The sequence below is a fragment of the Carcharhinus amblyrhynchos genome, chromosome 28 (genome assembly GCF_965287045.1).
Source record: "Carcharhinus amblyrhynchos chromosome 28, sCarAmb.v2.hapA, whole genome shotgun sequence".
In the NCBI taxonomy this organism is placed as follows: Eukaryota; Metazoa; Chordata; class Chondrichthyes; order Carcharhiniformes; family Carcharhinidae; genus Carcharhinus; species Carcharhinus amblyrhynchos.
Genome location: NC_137351.1, coordinates 25,163,007 through 25,185,609, shown reverse-complemented (window position 1 = coordinate 25,185,609; position 22,603 = coordinate 25,163,007).

The window sequence follows — 22,603 nt, the reverse complement described above, 5'->3', positions numbered from 1 at the left end:
TCAGGAGGTCTGGTCTTGCTAGAATTTTTGAAGGTGCTGTTTTTCAGATGAAACTGTTAATCAAAGCCTTGTCTGCCTTTTCAGGTAGAAGTCCCATGGCAAAGAGGATCAACAGAGTCAATGGGTGGTATTTTATGTAGGCGACTGGTTGGTAAGCTGGAAAGTGCCTGCCATCACCTCCTTTGGGGAAGACTCACTTTATTAATTACCTATTACATGAATAACACCAGGCTTTCCCCAGAGTTCTTTGAGGTGCATGATCCTCAGGAGGGCCCACTTATACCTAATACAGTTGGCCTTCACGATCAAGGACCCCTTAAGGCAGAAAACCCCAAACCCAAAGAGCTGTTAATCAGATGTTGGCAGCTGTCCAACTCAGGCAATAAAGAAGTCTTACAACACCAGGTTAAAGTTCAACAGGTTTATTTGGTAGCAAACACCACTAGCTTTCAGGTGTTGCTATTGACAATGCACCCAGGGAGAGGTCTCGGATCAGGGAGGGGTCTGAGGCAAAGATAAGTGATGGTAAAATAAGGGTGGCAGGGTGGGAGTTGTGGAAGAGAGTAGGTGGCAACGCCTGGGGTGGAATCTCTCAGTGGGGCCCTTGTTCCCAATACTGGCTCCCTCAAATCCAGCACTAAATGTATAATAATTCCAGGAATCGGCTGTGAAGGAACAATGCACAAAATAAAGAAGCAAAGCATGGCAAAACCACAAGCCCGTGATGAACACAAACAGGTCCCAACCAGGATAATATGCCAATGGACCCACTCAGGGGCCTGCTTTATAAAGGGCTCTTGGTACGAGCTCTACATGGTAAGCTAAGTACCACTTAACAATGAGCTTGTATTCCACAAGTCCAACAGGAAGGTCAATCAATGATTCCCCATGCAAGTCCTGGGGGTTATCACTAAGTGCCTGTGAGCAAAGGACTTCCCCACCATCCTGGAGCTTGCAAACATGCTAACAAGTGCTTGCTTTTTGGGGTTCTCACAGGACAGCCTCTCCCTCCACTGGGTGAACACCAACAATGGAGGGATGAGGCCCTACAGTGGACGTTAATTGGCCACTTAATGACCTCAAATAAAGGCAGGACAGGGAACCTGGAGTGTTTGTGGAGTGTTCCTCTCCCAGGCTTAAGTAAGGCAAAGGCAGAAAGGAGGGTAGGTCCATACCCTCCCACCCAATTAAATACCCCCACCTCCAAACTCACCACTTGCGAGGGCATTAAATACTACCCAATATTTATGCATCAGTCAACATAATTAACAACAGAATATCTTATTAGAATCAATCTTTGTCGGAGCTCGCCACGTGGCAAGTGGCCACTGCATTTTCTGCCTTGCAACAGTGACAAAACTTCCAAAAATACTTCATTGGCTGCGAAGAGCTCTGGATATCCGAAGGTCATAAAAGGCTCATGTAAATGTGAATGTTATCTGCAACGGTATGGAGTTCTGGTTCCAAACTCAGTTAAGGGGAGATGGAGAAATGGTTGTCATCAAAAGAGCCTGAGGAAAAGATGTTTACAAGTGAAATGAAGTTAAAAGGGTGATGCAGTAATTTAATAGGTGTTTATTGATCCCAAAATAAATCAAAGAAATATACTCAGTGACAAATATTTAAGCACGCCATTTCAGAATAAATTAGAAAGCATTATTTGAACCAATGAAGTCAATTATCATAGCCTGCCACACATTAAAATCTATTTCCAATAGTTATCTGATTAGAAAACTAGGACAGAGCACTTAAAATACTTTCAGTGTGCCAAGATCCTGCATGTCCCTTGTTAAGTATACATGACACATGTTTACAGGGCAACTTTTCTGAATTTTTTATTGTCCATAGTTGAGGATTTACACACACCCACATTTGGAAGGCCTTTTAAATGAGCTAATCTCCCAGAGTGCTGAAAAATGGATAATATTTTTAAGATATTGTGTATCTTTCTTCCTGTCAATTTGGTCCAGCATTTAATGACTCCTTGCCCACGCCCCCTCTCTCTGTGTGGGGTAGAGATTCATACCGTGGCTCACAGTTTTGGACATGTGAATGCCAGCTCAGAGCTCATGGATATTCTCCTGGGTGAACTGCCAGTAGCTGTTGTGCCTCCCACAGCCAGCTCAGCCCTCTGTCAGATCCCATTCCGGACCTCCCTCTTTACTGGCAGGATAGAAATGCCAATCCTTCACGAACATCCTACACGATCATCATTTCCTTTGGCCATCCTTGGGTTGCCACAGAGTCCAGGGTGTAGCAAAGGATATAACGATCCATTTCTCTTTGTCAATGTAGAATGCGTTGGTGGTTAGAGTTAGTGTCGGTCCACATTGCATGAAGCTTTAAATTCCCAAGTTAACGTAATACATCTGGAATTAATTTACCAGGGAAAGTAACTGGACTCTGTGCAGTTGCATGCACAGAGTTGTATGGAAGTCCCTGCAACTTCTTTCATTTGTATGTTTTTAATATCCGTGACCTTCTAGTAAGCTCCAAAATACTGAAAAAGATTCAACAAATGTTAATTTTCTGAAGGCGGGGACACAGCCTGGATCTTCCCATCCCACCCCCATCCCCTCGTTCCACACAACATGTCTTCTGTCGTCAGAAGCAGCTTGCCATTGACATCCAGCAGGATTTACTCATCCCGTCCTGTCTATGTCTATGGCGTTTTCTGTGGCTCATCTGTGCCACCACTGGGGAATGCACCAGGTAGCTTGGTGGGGGGTTGGGGGGCGGGGGGCGGCGGCGGAAATCACCTTCAGTGGGACTGGAAGATCCCACTGGTGGGAAAGGCAAGAAAATCCCATTCATGTACTCAGCTCTCTTAGATCACATTGAATGCCCTTCTTAAACCCTGCTTATTATTACTTATTGACTTTATAATCTTGACTTGATTATCATATTAACATTGACTTCAAGTCCAATTACAACCTATGCTTTTGTAGAGCTTAAATTTATTTGAATTGATTGCTACCTCTAGCTATTTCTCAGTGTAGCTGTTTGCTAATCCTCTGACAAATATTGTGTTCCCTTTGTACCTCAAAGACTGATTCTTGTTCCCATATTCCTTTGCCTTTTTTTCAATATTCCCTTCACACCATTTCTTCTTTCCCCAGTATTTTTCTCTTTGTCTTTTTTTCTCTTCTCTCTGTGGGAGCTAAATTCCTTGAAGTCAATAGGAAGTAAAATGGGCTATCAATTTGCAATCACCTGTTGACACAATTTAAAATTTGAATCTCTTTATATCTGGCCTGGATATGTTTTCTCTCCTCTTATTATGTATTGTTGGATTATCTGTGAAAGAGTTCGGAAATAATTAGCTAGGAACTAATTGTTATGTGTAAGTGTTCCAGGGGACACATTTCATGGCTGTCCTACTGGCAGATGTGGTGTGTAACAGAACCAATTCAAACTGGTCTTTCTCTCATCCAAGGTGGCATAGAAAATTAAAGATAACAGTTCTGATCTTTCTGAACTTCAAAGTGTGACTCTTGCCAAAATTTGGGAACCAAAAGGCAAGATTGCATTTATCTCTCTCTCTCTCTCCCCCAACACTGTTCACACACAGATAAATAGTCTATCATGTGTGATAATGTAAATGTGAGTTAATGGCCTGTTTTATATCTCTTCTGATTTTTATTTTGATGGAAACAATCAGTAAATAAAATATGAATGCTGGAAATCAAAAGATAAAGATTTGATTTATTATTGTCACGTGTATTAGTATACAGTGAAAAGTATTGTTTCTTGCGCACTATACAGACACAGCCTACCATTCATAGAGAAGGAAAGGAGAGAGTGCAGAATGTAGTGTCATAGCTATGGTGTAGAGAAAGATCAACTTAATGTGAGGTAGGTCCATTTCGAAGTCTGGTGGCAGCAGGGAAGAAGCTGTTCTTGAGTCGGTTTGTATCCTTTTTCTGATGGAAGAGAGTAGAGGGAGTATGTCCAGGGTGCGCGAGGTCCTTAATTATGCTGGCTGTTTTTCTGGGCAGCAGGATGTGTAGACAGTGTCAATGGGTGGGAGGCTGGTTTGAGTGATAGACTGGGCTTCACCCATGGCCCCTTGTAGTTTCTTGTAGTCTTGGACAGAGCAGGAGCCAGACCAAGCTGTGACACAACCAGAAAGGATGCTTTGTATGGTGTATCTGTAAAAGTTGGTGAGAGTCGTAACAGACATGCCAAATTTCCTTAGTCTTTGAGAAAGTAGAGGCGTTGGTCGGGCTTTCTTAACTATAGCGTTGGCACAGAGGGATCAGAACAGGTAGTTGGTGATCTGGACATCTAGAAACTTGAAGTTCTCGACCATTTCTACTTGGTCCCCATTGACATGGACAGGGGCATGTTCTTCTTTACGCTTCCTGAAGTCAAAGGCTATCTCCTTCCTTTTGTTGACATTGAAGGAGAGATTATTGTCATTGCACCAGTTCACCACATTCTTTATCTCTTTCCTGTACTCGTCATTGTTTGATCCGACCCACTACGGTGGTATAATCAGCAAACTTGAAAACTGAGTTGGAGGGGAATTTGGCCACACAGTCATAGGTGTAAAGGAGAATATTAGGGGGCTGAGAACACAGCCTGGTGGGGCACCGGTATTGAGGATGATCAGGGAGGGAGTCTTGTTGCCTATCCTTACTGACTGCGGTCTATGGGTTAGGAAATTTAGGATCCAGTTGCAAAGGGAGGAGCCAAGCCGCAGACCACACAGTTTTGAGATGAGTTTTGTAGGAATAATGTTGTTGAGCTCTACGCAATTAAACAGGAATCTGACATGGGTGTCATTGTGGTCTAGGTGTTCCAGGATTAAGTGCAGGGTCAGGGAGATGGCGTCTGTTGTGGACCTGTTGCGGCGGTAGATGAACTGTTGTGGATTCAGGCAATCTGGGAGGCTGGAATTGATCTATGTCATGACTAACCTTTCAAAGCACTTCATAATGATGGATGTCAGCGCCAAAGGACAATAGTCATTAAGACACACTACCTGGCTTTTACTTTGTATTGGGATGAAGGTCATTTTCTGAAGCAGATAGGAATTCCAGATTGGTGTAAGGACAGGTTGAAGATGTTTGTGAATACCCCCACCAGCTGGTCCATGCAGGATCTGAGTGTTCTTCCTGGAATTCCATCTCGGCCAGTCGCTTTCCATGGGTTGACATTTGAGAAGGCTGCTCTGACGTCGGCAGTGGTGACCTCGGATACAGGTTCGTCTAAGGCTGCTGGGATAGAGGGCACGCTCTCGCTGACCTCTTGCTCAAAACGGGCATAGAATGCATTAAGCTCATTGGGGAGGGGCACATTAGTGCCAACGATTTTACACGCCTTCATCTTGTAGCCTGTTATGTCTTGCAGACCTTGGCATAGTCGACGGGAATCCGTGTGGCTAGCCTGGGACTCGAGCTTGGTACTTTGGTATCTTTGATGGATCTCTTTAGATCGTATCTGGCTTTCTCGTGTAGGTCAGGGTCGCCTATCTTAAACCTGGACTTCAGCAAGCAGCGGACATCCCTATTCATCCACAGTTTCTGGTTGGTAAACACACAGATTTGCTTCTTTGTCACACAGTCTGCTACATACTAACTAATGAAGTCAGTTACTGTAGCGGCGTACTCTTTTAGGCTGAGTTTCTAAATACTGACTCTAAGCAGTAACCTCTCTGAGAGGTTAAGAAAGAATCATATACGGAATGTTACTCTCTTTCAGACCACCCCTTCACACAATTTCTCATTCTATTTCTGTCCAATCTTTTATCGAACAGGAATACTGGAGTGAATCTTTGGAGGTTAATAGTGTTGGTAAATTAAATGTATGGAGGCCGGAAGGAACCAATGGTCAGCTGAATCATCAGTCTGACATTGGTTGGCATGTAGCTTCACCACACATTTTAAAATCAGTTCTAATAGCTTTTCCCGCCCAATTTGATCTCTGGCATGTTTCAGTGATTCAGCCCTGAGTGCCAGCAGGTATATATAATGAATTTAATCACAACAGCAAGCTTCCAGATAACATCAGCAGGGCACGCTCCCCTGTCCTGTCAATCTCTCATTTAATGAGCGAAGACACATTTGGTATGAATAAATCATGATTGTAAACTAGCTGAATAGAAAGAGACCAAAAAGCCCAAGGGGTGAATTTGGTCTGCGCAACACACTGTTTACAAAAACACACTCAGCAAAGGTCTTGAAGAAGTAGATATTTTTAAATTCAATTTAAAATCGCAGTACCCCACTCGGTTGGAGGCAGATCAAGTCTCCATCGATATGTCCCAATTCTTTGGCCCCAGTGGTGGGACACAGTGGGGAAGTCCAGTTGTGGAAAAGACCAGAGTCATGTAGACTCTGCCAATCTTAACGGGTTTCTTGATCATGACATTGCAACATTCCAGCCCTCCAAATTATTCTTTGATTTGATTTATTACTGTCACACATATTGAAATAAGGTGAAAAGTATTGTTTTACGTGCTGTCCATGCAAATCATGCCATACATAAATACATCAGCGTAGTGGAACTCAGTGCAGAATATAATGTTACAGGTACAGAGAAGGTGCAGAAAAAAATCAGTTCAAAATATGAGAGGTCCATTCAAAAGTTTGGTAATAGTGGGAAAGGACTGTTCATGAATCTGTTGGCACATGATTTCAAAACTTTTGTATCTCCTGCCTGAGGGTGAAAGAGAGCGTATCTGGGAGGGGAGGGGTTTTTGATTATGTTGGCTGCTTTTCAGAGGTAGCAGGGAAGTATAAGTGGAGTCAATGGATGAAAGGCTGGTTTATGTGATGGACTGGACTGCGTTCGCAACTCTCTGTAATTGCTTCCGGTCTTGGGCAGAGCAGTTACCACACCAAGCTGTGATGCATCCAGATAGGATGTGTTCTATGGTTCACCTATAGAAGTTGTAGACAAGTCGAATTTTCTTAGCCATCCGAGGGATAGAAGACAAATCCACCCAACTTCTACGTCATCTGCTCCTCCTCCAAGGCAAGATGCCCCTTCTCCCATCCCTTTCCAAAAGCAGAGGTAACTCGCCATTGACTGCCTGTGGGATCTTACAGTCCTGCCGATGTCTACGGCATTTTGCTGGGCTCATCCAGCCCGCTCCAATCTCTCCTCGGCGCAACAGTTGTTCATCCCTGGAATCACTTTTGTGAATCTTCTCTGTGTTGTCTCCTTCACATCCTTCTCAGGTTTGGCACCCACAACTGAACACAGTATGCCAGGTGAGGCCGATGCAAAGAATCTTGTCCCTCCAGAAATGGAGAACCTGCCATGTGCTGCAGGGGGAGGTGGGGGGCGCTGGGTTTTTAATGTATCACTGTAGCATAAAGCTCACCCGGTCCCATTCACCAGCCACCCTTCATTAGTTTAAAGACTTTGGTCATACCCTTCGAGTCGATGCTTTTCCAAAGCAGGAAAAGCTCCATCTCTCTAACTTTTCCTGATAGACGGCCCTTAAACTGACACCAACCAAGTGACCCGCCTCTAAACCTTTTACAGACCTTTGATTTTTCCCTCACAAACTTGGACACAATATTCAAGATGTAGCCTGAGCAGCTAAAATGCAATTTTAAATCCCTCATACTCACTAAGAAAGAAAATGTCTAGCTTTAAGAAAATGATAAAATTAACCCTGTTCTTGCGCTGTGCTTTTCTTTGTTCTTTGTTCAATATTCACACGTACACCGTGCTAGGATAGAAAGTAATCAATAAACCTGTTGATGGAAAAAAGGTCGCAGGAGGAATTTCTCCATTGTAATTAAGCATTCAATCGTTGGATTACATTTTAAACATGGCTCGTTCAGAGAAAATCAAAAGTCTCTCAGGGTTAAAGCATCACTTTGCCTTTTTTTTATAAGGTGAATTATGCAAATACTAATCATGTTTCCAAAAACAAACAGGATTCACACATATGCTAGGCAATGCTATGGCAGACTTAAATGCTGTGCACAGTGTAGCTTGAGACGTGAGTTTGGCCTGAGGGGCTCCTCAAGGGCTTTCAACACATTAGTCCCTGTTTCAAGTTTCACAGTGTGCTGTCTCAAACACTTCACGGAAAAGTAAACAAGGTCCAGTTTTACCAGTTCCATCAGCCCACATCAGTTTACCTTTTTGCATCAGCATAAAAAAATGTGATGGTGCAACAGGTTTATTGGAGCCCGAAGGGACAGTTTTATAATTAGTTCAATACGGTATTCCATTAATAGTCTGTTCTGACAGCAGTTACTTGTTAACTCTCCAGTCTACGGAAGAATTTTTTACACCGCATTCAAACAAAATTACAAAGTGGAAATCTTCATTTAATCTGGAGATTGCTAATACCAACCAAATGTTCCTTGTATTCTATCAAAGACGCATGCAATGAATTGATTTGAAAACACATCGTGCCTAATTGGAATCAAATCAAATTTCCCACATTAGATAAAGGCAAAATACTGTGGATGCTGGAATCTGAAACACAAACAGAAAATGCTGGAAATCTCAGCAGGTCTGACAGCATCTGTGGAGAGTGAATAGACCCAATGTTTCAAGTCTGGATGACCTTTTGTCAGAGCTAGGCAAAGGGTCATCCAGCTCTAACTAGGACCATCCAAACTCAAATGTTGGCTGTATTCACTCTACACAGATGCAGTCAGACCTGCTGAGATTTTCCAGCATTTTCTATTTTTGTTTCAAATTCCGCACATGTTCTATACTAACAATCCAAACTAAAGCTAATGATCAGATCTCAATGTGTTATCTCTACCGCATACATTTGGTCTTCACAGATTTCTAGAGGAGAAACACTGAGAACAGTATGGGTTGGTGACTGTGTGTGTGTGTGTGTGTGTGTGTGTGTGTGTGTGTGTGTGTGTGTGTGTGTGTGTGTGTGTGTGTGTGTGTGTTCACACATTCTCCCTGTGTCTGCTTGGATTTCCTCTGGGTGCTTTGATTTCCTCCCACGCTCCAAAGATGTGTGTGTTAGGCTATGCTTCATTTCCCCTCACTGTCCCAAGATGTGTAAATTAAATAGAAAAGCCATAGTGAATGTGTAGAGTTATGGGGATAGGGTGGCGGAAAGGGCCTGTGTAAGGCACTCTGTCAGAGAGAGTCAGTACAGATTTGATGGGCCAAATGGCCGCCTTCTGCACTGCACAGTTTCTATAATTCTTCCCATTTTTGAACTGCTGGTCACAAGTCTCAGTAATGACTCACACTCTTTGAAAGTCATAGAAATCGTGAACAACATGACATTTGTGCAGCAGTAAAAACCAACGTGTGCTAATATCCTGAACTTAGGTGCATGATATGTTGCAGTCTGTAATAATTGATTGCCCAGTGAAGTCTATTCTCCCAGAGCCGACCACATTTTAACATGCTAAAATGGAGCATTGCTATGCAATAAGCACCCTTTCCCATGACTGCTTCTCTGATTTTTTTTGTGATGCTTTACTCCCTTTTCCCATCTTGCCACTTCCAATGCCCATGTTGGGTGGCACGGTAGCACAGTGGTTATTGCTGCTTCACAGCTCCAGGGACCTGGGTTTGATTCCCTGCTTAGGTCACTGTCTGTGTGGAGTTTGCACATTCTCCTCATGTCTGCGTGGATTTCCTCTGGGTACCCTGGTTTCCTCCCACAGTCCAAAGATGTGCGGGCTAGGTTGATTGGCCATGCTTAAATTGCCCTTAGTGTCCTGAGATGTGTAGATTAGACGGATTAGTGGGCAAAATATGTAGGGATATGGGGGTAGGGCCTGGGTGGGGTTGTGATCGGTGCAGACTCGCTGGGCCGAATGGCCTCCTTCTGTACTGTAGGGTTTCTATGTTATCCACTGTGAAATATGTCACCTCTTGCAGATTTTCAATCCATCTCCACATTATAGCACAAGAGGAAATTCCTCCATCGGCCAACTTGAGTCACAGAATATTTACATGGCAGGAGGAGGCCAGTTGGCCTGTCTGATTTAGCACTGACTCTCTGAAAGCACATTCAACCAAATCACACTCCCCTGCCTTACCCCTGTAACCTTACACAAGCTTTATTTTCAGGTAACAGTCCAAAAGACGCGCTGGGTAGGTGCATTGACCTGAACAGGCGCCGGAGTCTGGCGACTAGGGGAATTTCGCAGTAACTTCATTTCAGTGTCAATGTAAGCCTTACTTGTGACTAATAAAGAAACTTTACTTTTACATTACAAACTTGCTTCCACCACCTTCTCAGGAAGTTTGACCCAGACTGCAAACACCCTTTGGGTGAAAAATACTTTCCACGTGTCAATCCTACTCCTTATTTTGAATCTGTACCCTGTAGTTCTTGGTGTACTCCTAAGAGAAAACAGTTTCTTACTACTCACCCTGTCCATACCTTTCAGGATTTTGAATGTCTCTGTTAAGTCTACTCTCAGCCTTCTTCTTTCCAAGGAAAACAGTCCCAACCTCTCCAATCTCTCCTCAGCACAACAGTTGTTCAACCCTGGAATCACTCTTGTGAATCTTTTCTGTGTTCTCTCCTTCACATCCTTCTCAGGTTTGGCACCCACAACTGAACACAGTATGCCAGGTGAGGCCAATGCAAAGAATCTTGTCCCTCCTGAAACAACTCAAATGTGGACATCAATGAACCCACACAGATTTGGCCTCCAGAGCACAAGCTAAGAATCCAGAGTTGCAGCCATTACCCAACAATGCCAATATGAAAATGTTCCAACAGAATTGAACTTTATTTCACATCAAGGTGGCACCATGGTCGGCATTGCTATCTCAGCACCAGGGGCCTGGGTTCAATTCCAGCCTTGGGTGATTGTCTGTGTGGAGCTTGCATGTTCTCCTTGTGTCTGCATGGGTTTCCTCCATGAGCTCTGGTTTCCTCCCACAGTCCAGCGCAGGTTAGGTACACTGGCCATGCTAAATTGTCCCCTAGTGTCAGGGAGATTAGCCATGGTAAATAAATGGTGCAATGGGGATAGGGCCTGGATGGGATTGTTGTCGGTGCAGGCTTGATAGGCTGAGTGGCCTCTCTCTGCACTGTAGCGATTCTATGATTCTATTTTAAAATGAGAACACTATCTTTGGGAGCTACAATCATGGCGGGGTGGGGGTGGGGGGTGCTATGCTGCACTTGTATAGCAGGTTTTAAATCTACAAGCTACAGGAAACTCAAGCAGAATATCAAAAATTGATCCTTGATTTTGCCACAATTTCCTGAACAATACGTCTTTGAGGTTCATTCATTTTTGAGTAAAATAAGCAGTGTGCTAGTGCAACGATCTAAAGACAGAACATTGCACTTTTAAATGGTGAGAACCAGTATCTAGGCCACAGAATTTGATAAGAGAAGCTTGCTCTGAATACCATCAAGCTTTACACATAGGCCTGGGTTTCACAATAGAAATACTTGTGAAGCTATCTCTGTTATAAGCATAAATTGAACAGTAACTGAAATTCGGATGCTGCTACCCAAGTCGCCCTGTCACGCCAGAAGCTGCTATATACCAATATCTGCAAGAAGACAGGGTATTTAGATAATTAAAAGATACTTGCCCATTAGACATACATAAAACATAGCAGAAACTGTTGGAATTTGTTCATTCAGATGCAGGTTAATTATCACCAGTACGATAAGTGTGAATTTCTAACACGCGTGCCCTATCGAACATTGCAAATTAACTTTTACAATTCTCAATCCTTCAGATTTTAATTATTGTTGGAGATTTTTAAAAAATAAAAATAAGAGTCTTTTATTCTATTGGTCCCTTTTCTCTCCTTCTCCATCCTAATGTCCCCTCTCTTTATTTAACTACCTGCACGTGAATTAACAGTGAAATAAATATTTTAATCAGCACTTCCTGGTTTGGACTCTGCGTGCCTCAGAATGAGTTCTTCAACCTGACTGGTTAAGGAGACACTGTTACTCGCCCTGTGAATAAAGGTCTCCTGTTGATGATGCTGCGCTGTTTCAAATTTCCGTTGACTGTAAGCAGCCAAGCAGCCAGAAAATGTTATGGGCAATTGAATGGCAAATTACCTATGCTCACCACTGACCACAAAATCTGGAGCATAGTCACCTACACCACATGGACTGCACCCATTCAAGAATGCAGTGCACTACCCAACTTCTCAAGGGCAATTAGGAACAGGCAAGAAATGGTACCCTGGCCAGTGCCACTCACACTCTATAAAAGAATAAAGTACCAGCAGGTAGTTAAATTGTCATAAGAACATGAGAAATAGGAGCAGGAGTAGGCCATCTAGCCCTTCGAGCCTGCCCCGCCATTCAACAAGATCATAGCTGATCTGAAGTGGATCGGTTCCACTTTCCCGCTTTCTCCCCATAACTCTTAATTTCCTTGTCTACCAGAAACCTATCTACCCGTGACTTAAATATATTCAGCAAGGTAGCCTCCACCACTTCAATGGGCAGAGAATTCCAGAGACTCACCACCCTCTGAGTGAAGAAGTTCCTCCTCAACTCCAATCTAAACTGCCCCAACCTTATTTTGAGGCTGTGCCCTCTAGTTCTGCTATCCTTTCTAAGCGGGAAGAATCTCTCTACCTAATTCATGAGCATAGAATAAATGTGATAATTGGACAAGTAATTTACCAACTATATTTCACCAACTTATTATAAATAAAGATTTGCATTTATATGGCAACATTGCGAAGCACTTTACAGTTTATGGTGTGGCTATGCCAGAGCACTTTCACCTTTGAGTAGAGAGGTTGTGAGTTCAAGCCCGACTCCAGAGACTTGAACACAGAAATGTAGGTTGACACACCAGTGCAGTGCTGAGGGAGAGCTTTCAGATGTGAACTTAAATCAATGCCCCATTTGTCTTCTCATGTAGATGTGAAAGATCCAATAGCACTATTTTGAAAAAGAGCAGAGCTACTCCCAGTGCCCCAATAACTATCCCTCACTCAATGTCACTTAAACAGATTATCTGCTTATGATCACATTGCTATTTATGGGAGTTTGTAATATTTCTGGTGCATTTCCTACATTAATACAGTGACTATATTTGAAAGTAATTCAATGGCTGTATGCATGCTGCCATACAAATACAAATCTTTATTTATTAATAAGTTGGTGAAATATAGCTGGTAACAGGTTAACTAAGTTTTAAATTACTTGCCCAATTATCACATTAATTCTATGCCCATGAATCCCAATTTAACTACCTCCTGGTACTTTATACTTTCATAGAATGTGAGTGTTGCTAGCCAGGGTAGCATTTCTTGCCTGTCCCTAATTGTGCTTTAGAAGCTGGGGGTGCACTGCCTTCTTGAATAGCACAGTAAGAAGTCTCACAACACCAGGTTAAAGTCCAACAGGTTTATTTGGTAACACAAGCTACAAGCCTTCGGAGCGCTGCTCCTTCATCAGGTGAGTGGGAGTTCTGTTCACAAACAGGGCATATAAAGACACACATTCAAATTACAAAATAATGGTTGGAATGTGAGTCTTTACATGTACTCAAGTCTTAAAGATACAGACAATGTGAACGGAGAGAGGGTTGAGCAGAGATTAAAGAGATGTGTATTGTCTCCAGCTAGTGAGATTTTGCATTTATTGCCCATCCCTAGTTGCCCCTTGGAAGGCAGTTGAGAGTCAACCACATTGCTGTGGCTCTGGAGTCATATGTTGGCCAGACCAGGTAAGGATGGCAGATTTCCTTCCCTGAAGAACATTAGGGAAACAGTTGGGTTTTTTGGTAATGGCTTCATGGTCGTCAGTAGATTTTTAAATTCCAGATACTTTTTGTGGAATTTCAAATTCCACCATCTGCCTTGACAGAATTCGAACCTGGTTCCCCAGAACATTAGCTGAGTTTCTGGAATAATAGTGCAGTTAGTGATAATACCACTAGGCCATTATCTCCTGTGAATGTTTCACTCACAGTGATAGGACTCAGGCATGGTTCAGTGAACTTCAGAGTCTTGCCCTCAGTCCTGCTCTAGGACAGAGGAATGTAATGCAGAGTCATGCTCACAAGTCTTCAGGGGAGTCAGCGTGCTGGCAGTACATGGAGTCAGATGCAAGCAGTATCTCTGAGAAATGTCACAGACTCACTGCGCATCTTCATCACCTCCTGTACTGGCCAAACAGCAGACACTGTGATTCCCCAGACACAGCACCTTGATGATTGAGACCTCAACTACCTTCATTCCTCAGTCACAGAGGGGTCTAGGGGTTGGAGGGAGGGCAAGTAGTCACGCTTTAGCCCAACAACCTAGTCTTCATCCATGAGGTATGAGGTGATGAGACCATATCTGGTTGTCACTTCATGAATGCACTTATGGATGGATGCCTGTGAGATACCACAGAGGTATTTTCAAAATGAAGTTTATCCTTATTGGTAGTTTCTCAAGTTTATTTATTAGTGTCACAAGTAGGCTTATAATACAGTGTCAATGAAGTTACTGCGAAAATCCCCTAGTCGCCACATCCCTGAATTTAGCTTTGCCAATGCACCTAACCAGCTCGTCTTTTGGACTGTGGGAGGAAACCCACACAGACACAAGGAGAGCATACACATTCCTCACAGACAGTGACCCAAGCTGGGAATTGAACCTGGGTCCCTGGCACTGTGAGGCAGCAGTGCTGACAACTGCGCCGCCCATAAAGAATTGGCAGCGGTGGGATTCAAACCCACTTCCCCACAGAGACTGGAGCCTTAATCCAACACCTTAGGCTGCTTGGCCATGCTGCCAGATCTAAACAATGGCACCCAACATGGGCCCGAACTCACGACACTCAGATTGGTCATCGCTCCACCAACCGAGCTAGCTAAGCTACTGCAAAGAGTAATGGGTGTAACAACATGAACTCAGTGTAAACACCATGAATGGAGTGGGGAAAGTTGCTGCAATGTTGTGCTTAGTGCAAAACAAATTAAGGAAAAATTGAGAAAGGGACATGACTGTGAATAAAGAAAACCACGACCAAAAACAGGATGAGACAACACATAAATATTGCTGATTTATTTAATACCACTGAATGTGAGGAGTCTTGCTTAACTATAATAATTATCAAAACATAAATAGATTCGCAGCTACCTCGAGTCAATGCATATGGATATGATGTCAAGGCACAAAGCAATAATGACCCTGAATATTAATCTTAGGCTGCTACTATGAAGCAGCCACCAGTCTTAGGTGCCACTTTTTCTTTGTGTGTTCAAGAATTGGATTGTAAACCTTTTACATTGAGATGTATCTGAAACCACAGTGCATTGACACAAAAGTGGTAATATAATGGCGGGCTTAAACAATGGGACAGAAAGGATTTGAAGGCCATCTGTTTATCTTTGAACGGTGCATAGGAATTGCAAATGAAAAGGTTTACTAGCTGTAGGAGTCGAGGTGCTCAGCCCCAGTGTGTGGGTTGACCTGTAACTATCAATAGCCTCATTTATTGAAGGTGCTTCAATCACGACTCTAATATTTGACTCTATGGCAGTCATGGAATGAGTTTCTTTTCCTTACCTTTTCCTTCATTCTTTCTTGGGATGTGAGCATCGCTGGTTAGGCCAAAAGTTATTACCCCTTCCTAACTACCCTTGAGAAGGTGGTAGTGAGCTGTTTCCTTGAACTAGTGAAGTTCATGGGGTGCTCTTTACTAGCAGGTGGCATGCTAGTAAACCTTGACATTTGCTATTCCTATGCATAAGGCTGTTAGGGAGTGGGTTCCATGATTTGGACCCTGCCACAGTGAAGGAACGGTGATATATGTCCTGTTCAGGATGGCGTGTGGCTTGGAGGGGAACTTGCAGGCGATGGTGTTCCCGTGCATTTGCTGCCCTTGTCCTTCCAAATGGTTGCGATTGTGGGTTTGAAATGAGAAGTCAAAGGACTGTTAAAGTATGAATGAATTATTTGCTAAGGGTCTTTATGAGTCATACCATTTTCTCCCCCATGACAATTCTAATTCCTCCTGATAATTTGATCTTTGGATTTTCACTGGAAGCCTGTCCACATCAATCAGTACCAAAGATCTGCTCTGTTCCTTTTGAAGTCTTCCTTGATTAAATGGGAAGTAATGGCCGTGATTCTCCCATCCTGTGGCGCTAAAAAATTAGCGCAGTGGGCCGGGAGATTCTCGCATCAGCCGGCTCGTGGGGTGCACGTGCACATTTGTGCCCCGCTAACGTTTTCCAGCGCCGGAAATCAGTGGGAAGGCACAAAGACCATTAACATGGTCATTTTAATCCCGCTTAAATGAAATTAGGGGGCCCAGGACTGAAGGCTCCCATTGCCACTCTGCATAGGAATTGGTGGGGAAAGGAGGGAGGGCAGCAACTGGGGCAAACTGGGCAGGGGGTGGTGGTCAGCCAGGAGGGGCAATCAGCCTGCTGAGGAGTGGGGGGGGGGGGGGAGTCGGGACTGTTGAGGATGGGGAATCGGAGGGTGGGGAGGTGGCTGGAGATCAGGGCGGGTCTGGAAGGGATAGTCATCCCTTGGCCCAGGAATGGTCAATTTTACCGTTGAGTTACTTCCACAGTGCCATATTCTGGAGGTACTTGCTCTTAAAAATCATAAAACAGCTCTCTCTGGGTAAGTTACTGGGAGCTGATGTCATCCCACCTCAAGTATTCAAGTACAGAGGGAATCACATGGTTAGGAATCTCACGAGTCTCCTTTGGATTCAGGGCATTCTACTCGAAGACTACGAGGATGTTTCCATAACTCATTCTCTGTAAACAGAGAGAGAGAGCAATCTGTGACAATTGCCTCGGAATATCACTTCTTCACTCAATGGGAAAGATTTGTGCAACACTTATTTTTAAGTAGACTGTTGCTCAGTTCATTGGCATTGTGTACCCAGAATCAGGGAGTAGCAGGACGGGGAACAATGGACATGAACTTCGCATCATGGCAAATTCAGGAAAAGTCCCTTGAGCAAAATAAGGACCTCTCTGTGCTGTTCATCGACCTGGCTAAGGCCTGTGACACAGGGAAGGCCTGTGGAAGGTTCCGCACAAATATGGCTGCCCTGAAAAAGATAATCAGTGGCATTTGCTCATTTCGTGATGGTCAGTAAGATGCAAAGTAGTACACCATCGGATGCCTTTCCTATCACTAACGGCATCAAGCAAGGCTGTTTAATGTCTCCAGCTCTGTTTGCCAAATACTTCTTGGCCATGTTCCAGTAAGCACTCAAGGATCTTGACACAGGGAGTACGCATTCAATTCAGGACAGATGGCGACCCCTTCAACTTGCACAGGCTCAAGGTTTGCACAAAGGTGGCTGAACATCCACTTTGCAGACGGCTGCACTCTCATACACATTTGCCGGAGGACATTCAGCTCTTTGTTGATTGCTTTGCTCCAGCCTCAGAACATTTTGACCTGACAATAAGTCTGAAGAAGACAGGGATCTTCTCACCTGACCCATAATTATTAGTAACAACACACCCCTCTATTCAGTACAGAAGTTTTCTAATCTTGGGAGAAACCTCTCCAATAACACTGCGCTGGAAGATGAAATGAAACATGCCTGGAAAAAGCAAGCTCAGTGTTTGGCAGGCTTGCTCACAGACTTTGGAAAGAGCGTGGAGTTTGTTTCAGAACAAAGATCAAAGTCTACGCAGGCAGTGATCCCTTCTTTAGGGGTGTGAGACTTGGACAACCAACTGGCATCACATAAAGCAACCAGAAGCATTCCATTTTCGCTGTCTGAGTTCCATTTGCAATATCGTGTTACAGTACAAAATCCCCAGCTCCAACATTCTTGCAAAGCGCTGTACACCTGGCATCAAGGATACACTCATCACAGCTCAGTCTCAATGTCGGTCATGTGCTTCAAAGGAGTCCCGCAAACCGAAGGCAATACACTACTGTCAGCTGAGCAGAGGAACCTACACTGCAGGTCGTCCCAAACTTACAAGTAATCTTATAATCTTCCTTGGCTTTCAGAGGTCTCACCATTATGACTTGAATTTGATTTGATTTATTACATGTATTGGGATACAGTGAAAAGTATTGTTTCTGGCACATAAAGCACACCGTTCATTGAGAAAGAAAGAAGAGATACAGAACGTAGTGTTACAGTCATAGCTAGAGTGTGGAGAAAAATCAACTTAATCCAAGGTAGTTATTCAATGGGATATAGGTTTTGTAAATTTACACCTCTTGTATATGTTCAAGAGATATGTCTGAATGCATTCCCCTTACAATTTATTATTTTGATTGCCAATATGTTCAGAAAACAGCACAACCCTGGTTTAAAAGAAGCTCATGTCACACCACTCATGTAGTTCAACGAGATTGTATGAAACTTTGATTTTGATTTGATATATTGTTGTCACATGTATTAATACACAGTAAAAAGTACTTTCTATTGCGTACTATACAGACAAAGCATGCCGTTCATAGAGCAGGGAAGGAGACAATGCTGAATATGGTGTTACAGTAAGAGCAAAGGTGTAGAGAGAGATCAACTTAATGCAAGGTAGCTCCATTCAAAAGTCTGATGGCAGCAGGGAAGAAGCTGTTCTTGAGTCAGTTGGTACGTGACCTCAGACTTTTATATCTTTTTCTTGATGAAAGAGGGAATGTCTGGGATGCGTGGGGTCCTTTATTATGCTGACTGCTTTTCCTGAGGCAGCGGGAACTGCAGACAGAGTCAATGGTCGGGAGGCTGGTGTTAAGAAAAACTGGGTTTAAAAGTGTGCCCGTTTTGGAGATTTTTAACCTTAATCAAGTGAGACGGAATGGTTGAAGAACCTGGCCTCCAGCTCTCTGTGTGAGGTCAGTGCTTGCCGAGATGAAATGCTGCAGAGTAAACCGAGGATAAAAATCAAAATCTTATGTAATTCCTTGTAATTTAACATAGGTACGCTGTGAAAAATGCAGTGTTTTGATAATGCTGAGAGCAGCTGATTATTGTACTGACTTTTATACCAAGACAATTTGTGGTTGCAAACAGCTTTGCCTCAGGCATTAGATCTGCTGTGCTGTAATGGGACTAGTTTGTTGACTGTCAAGATAATGGAGAAAACTGGTTGCAGAGGACCACAGTGCTGTAAATAGTTCAGTTAATTAGAAGCTTCATCAGATGTAAATGACGGTTTTACATCTGCCTCTAAGTTGTACAACTCTCTCAGAAATGATACGCTCTGAAGCTTAAGTATTAATATGTTGCAACTTCATTTTATTTAGGCCCGAGGATTATGATACCATTATATGGGTTTAACAATTATGGCGCTTTTTCTGATTCAGCAATTGTAAAATATAATTAGCTGCCACTCCAGTAGTCAAAAATCTAATTAACTTTGTTTTTTAGAATTTTTTTTTGATTTGAATCCATTTTTGGATTAATATAAACTTCTGGGAATATGACTCTGAAACTGTCAAGTGACTATTACCTTGTAGAAAAATTAAATTGTATTGCTGCTAATTGCTTCTTGAATAATTGCTGCTTTCTGAATTTCTAGAAAAGCTGAGTTGTAGTTGTTGAGTTTATACCTGGGTTATTAAAATACTTTATTAGCCAAGTAGCCTATTATACGCACTGTATCATTTGAGTACGTTTATCCATGTATTCATATGCTCTGCATGAGTAGCAAAAAATGACAATTTTTTTTGTATTAAATGGTTATGTGACAAAATTGAATCTTTAGATGCAGAAATGGACTTGCAGTGCTAGAAAGAAATAGAGAATCTGGTGAAATGGTGCGACAACGATAATCTCTTCATCAATGTCAGTAAAATGAAGGAGATAGTCCTTTACTTCAGGAAACATAGTTGAGGCCATACCCTCTATATGAATGGTGATGAAGTGGAAATGATCAAGAACTTCAGGTTTCCAGGTGTCCAAATCACCAGCAAACTGTCCTGGTCCCTCCACATTGAGGCTATAGTTAAGAAAGCCTACCAATGCCTCTACTTTCTCAAGAAGCAAAGGAGAGCCTCTAAGACACTCACCAATTTTTACAGATGCACCATAGAAAGCATCCTTTCTGGATGTCTCACAGCTTGGTTTGGCTCCTGCTCTGACAAAGACTGCAAGAAACTACAAAGGGTAGTGAACATAGCTCAGGCCATCCCATCCATTGACTCTGTCCACACTTCCCACTGCCTTGGGAAAGCAGTCAGCATAATCAAGGACTCCACGCACCCCGAACATACTCTGTCCCACTTTCTTCAATCAGGAAAAGGATACAAGAATTTGAGATCACATACCAATCAACTCAAGAACAGCTCCTTTCCTGCTGCCATCAGACTTTTGAATGGACCTACCATATATTAAGCTGATCTTCCTCTGCACCCTAGCTTTGACTGTAACACTATATTCTGCACCCTCTCCTTTCCTTCTACCCTATGTACTCAATGAAAGGTATGTTTTGTCTGTATAGCGTGCAAGAAACAATACTTTTTACTGCATCCCAATATTTGTGACAATAATTAATCAAAACCAATTCATGCATTCATAGGCTTTGCACGAGTGGGAAAAAAAAAGACAATTTCTTTTGTGTGAAATGGTTATGTGAAAAAGTTGAATCTGCCAATGCAGAAATAAGAACATCAGCACATAAGAACATAAGAGCTAGGAGCAGGAGTAGACCATCTGACCCCTCGAGCCTGCTCCGCCATTCAATAGATCATGGCTGATCTTTTTGTGGACTTAGCTTCACTCACCTGCCGACTCACCATAATGCTTAATTTTTTTTACTGTTAAAAAATGTATTTATCCTTGCCTTAAAAACATTCAATGAGGTAGCCTCAATTGCTTCACTGGGCAGGGAAGTCCCAACCCTTTGTGTGAAGAAGTTCATCCTCAACTCAGGTTAAATCTGCTTCCTCTTATTTTGAGGCTATGCCCCCTAGTTCTAGTTTAATGGACTTGCAGCACGAGTGAGCCCTCACAATAATATCCAAACATATTGATTAGCTGTAAATTATAAAGGAACATACTTCCCTGAGTAATAGTGCAGGAGGCTGAACAAAGAATTAGTGTCTAGTGACCTTTCTGTATCATGCAGCATGCTGGGTCCCTTCCATGCAGACCCAGAGATGATACTAAAATCAAATGTCAGCGTGCTTCAAGTTTTTTTCTATACATTCCAGCACACATTCCTCCATGCAGTTTAACAATGTAAACCCACAGTCCGTCTTTCTGTTAAATAGATTAATGAAAGAGCAGAATTCATGGGCATTCTTTAAAAGAAAAACCAACAAAGCACGGCTTTGCTACAACATTGGCAGTTTGGAAATTTCTTGAGTGCTACATCATTTAGTTACAGTCCTAAAATGATGGAAGGTTTTAGAATTTGTCACTGTTGATGTTGAAGTTTGGTTTCCAGGGATAAAAAGGGGGGACAATGGCCTAGTGGTATTATCGCAAGGCTATTAATCCAAAAGCTCTGCTAATGTTCTGCGGGGGGGGGTTTGGATTTGAATTCCACCACTGTAGGTGGTGGAATTTGAGTTCAATAAAAAATATCCGGAATTAAGAATCTACTGATGACCATGAAACCATTGTCGGTTGATGGAAAAACCCATTTGGTTCACTAATGTCCTTTAGGGAAGGAAATCTACCATCCTTACTTGGTCTGGCCTACATGTGACTCCAGATCCACAGCAATGTGACTGACTCTCAACTGGCCCTCTGAAATAGCCAACTGAAAAATCCAGTTCAAGGACGACTAGGGATGGACAACAAACGCTGACAAAGCCAGCGACGCCCATATCCCACAGATGATTAAGAGATCATTTTTTTTATTGCTTACGCTGAGAAGATTAAAGGGTAACGTGATTGAGGTCTTCAAGATTATAAAGGGGTGGGATAAGGTAAATAGTGATGGATTACTTTCATTGGTCAGGTCGACAGTAACAAGCGGAGGCATTTCCAAAAGAATTCTAGAGAGATTACCCCTCACCAGTGGGGCTCACTGTCATGAACTATTGTTGAGTGGAGTCCAAACATCCTTTTAGAAGATGGTATGATTCCCGAGGGGGAATGATAAACCAAAATAACCAAATTTACCATACAATTCCCAACTGAAGAAATTGAAGACTTTCGTTTCGGTAGCTTTTACTTAATGAATCAGAATCATGAATTAAACATAAATTAATCAGAAAATTACAGCTGCTTTGAACTATAAATTACAGTTCAGATGGCAGATACAAGAAAAGACTATCTCATCAGATTATAAGCACTTGTATCACTCGCTGCTCAAATGTGACATGATGTGCAATCACACAATCTTTCCAACTTGGCATGTGATCCATCGGATTTCTCACTTTTCTCCTCAGTAGATTTGAATTAAAGAATAGATTCATAGATTCCCTACAATGCAGAAGGAGGCTATTTGGCCCATCAAGACTGCGCCGACAGCAATCCCACTCTGAGCCTATCACTGTAACCCCAAGTATTTACCCTGTTAATCCCCCTGGCTATAACCCCATGTGTTTACCCTGTTAAACCCCCGGTCACTAAGGGGCAATTTATATGGTCAAGGAACCTAACCACACGTGTTCGGATTATGGGAGGAAATTGAAGCATCCAAAGGAAAGCCACATAGACACAGGAGAAAGTGCAAACTCCACACAGGCAGTGACCCGAGGCTGGAATTTAACCCAGGTCCCTGGCACTCTGACGCAGCACTGCTAACTAGTGCGGCCC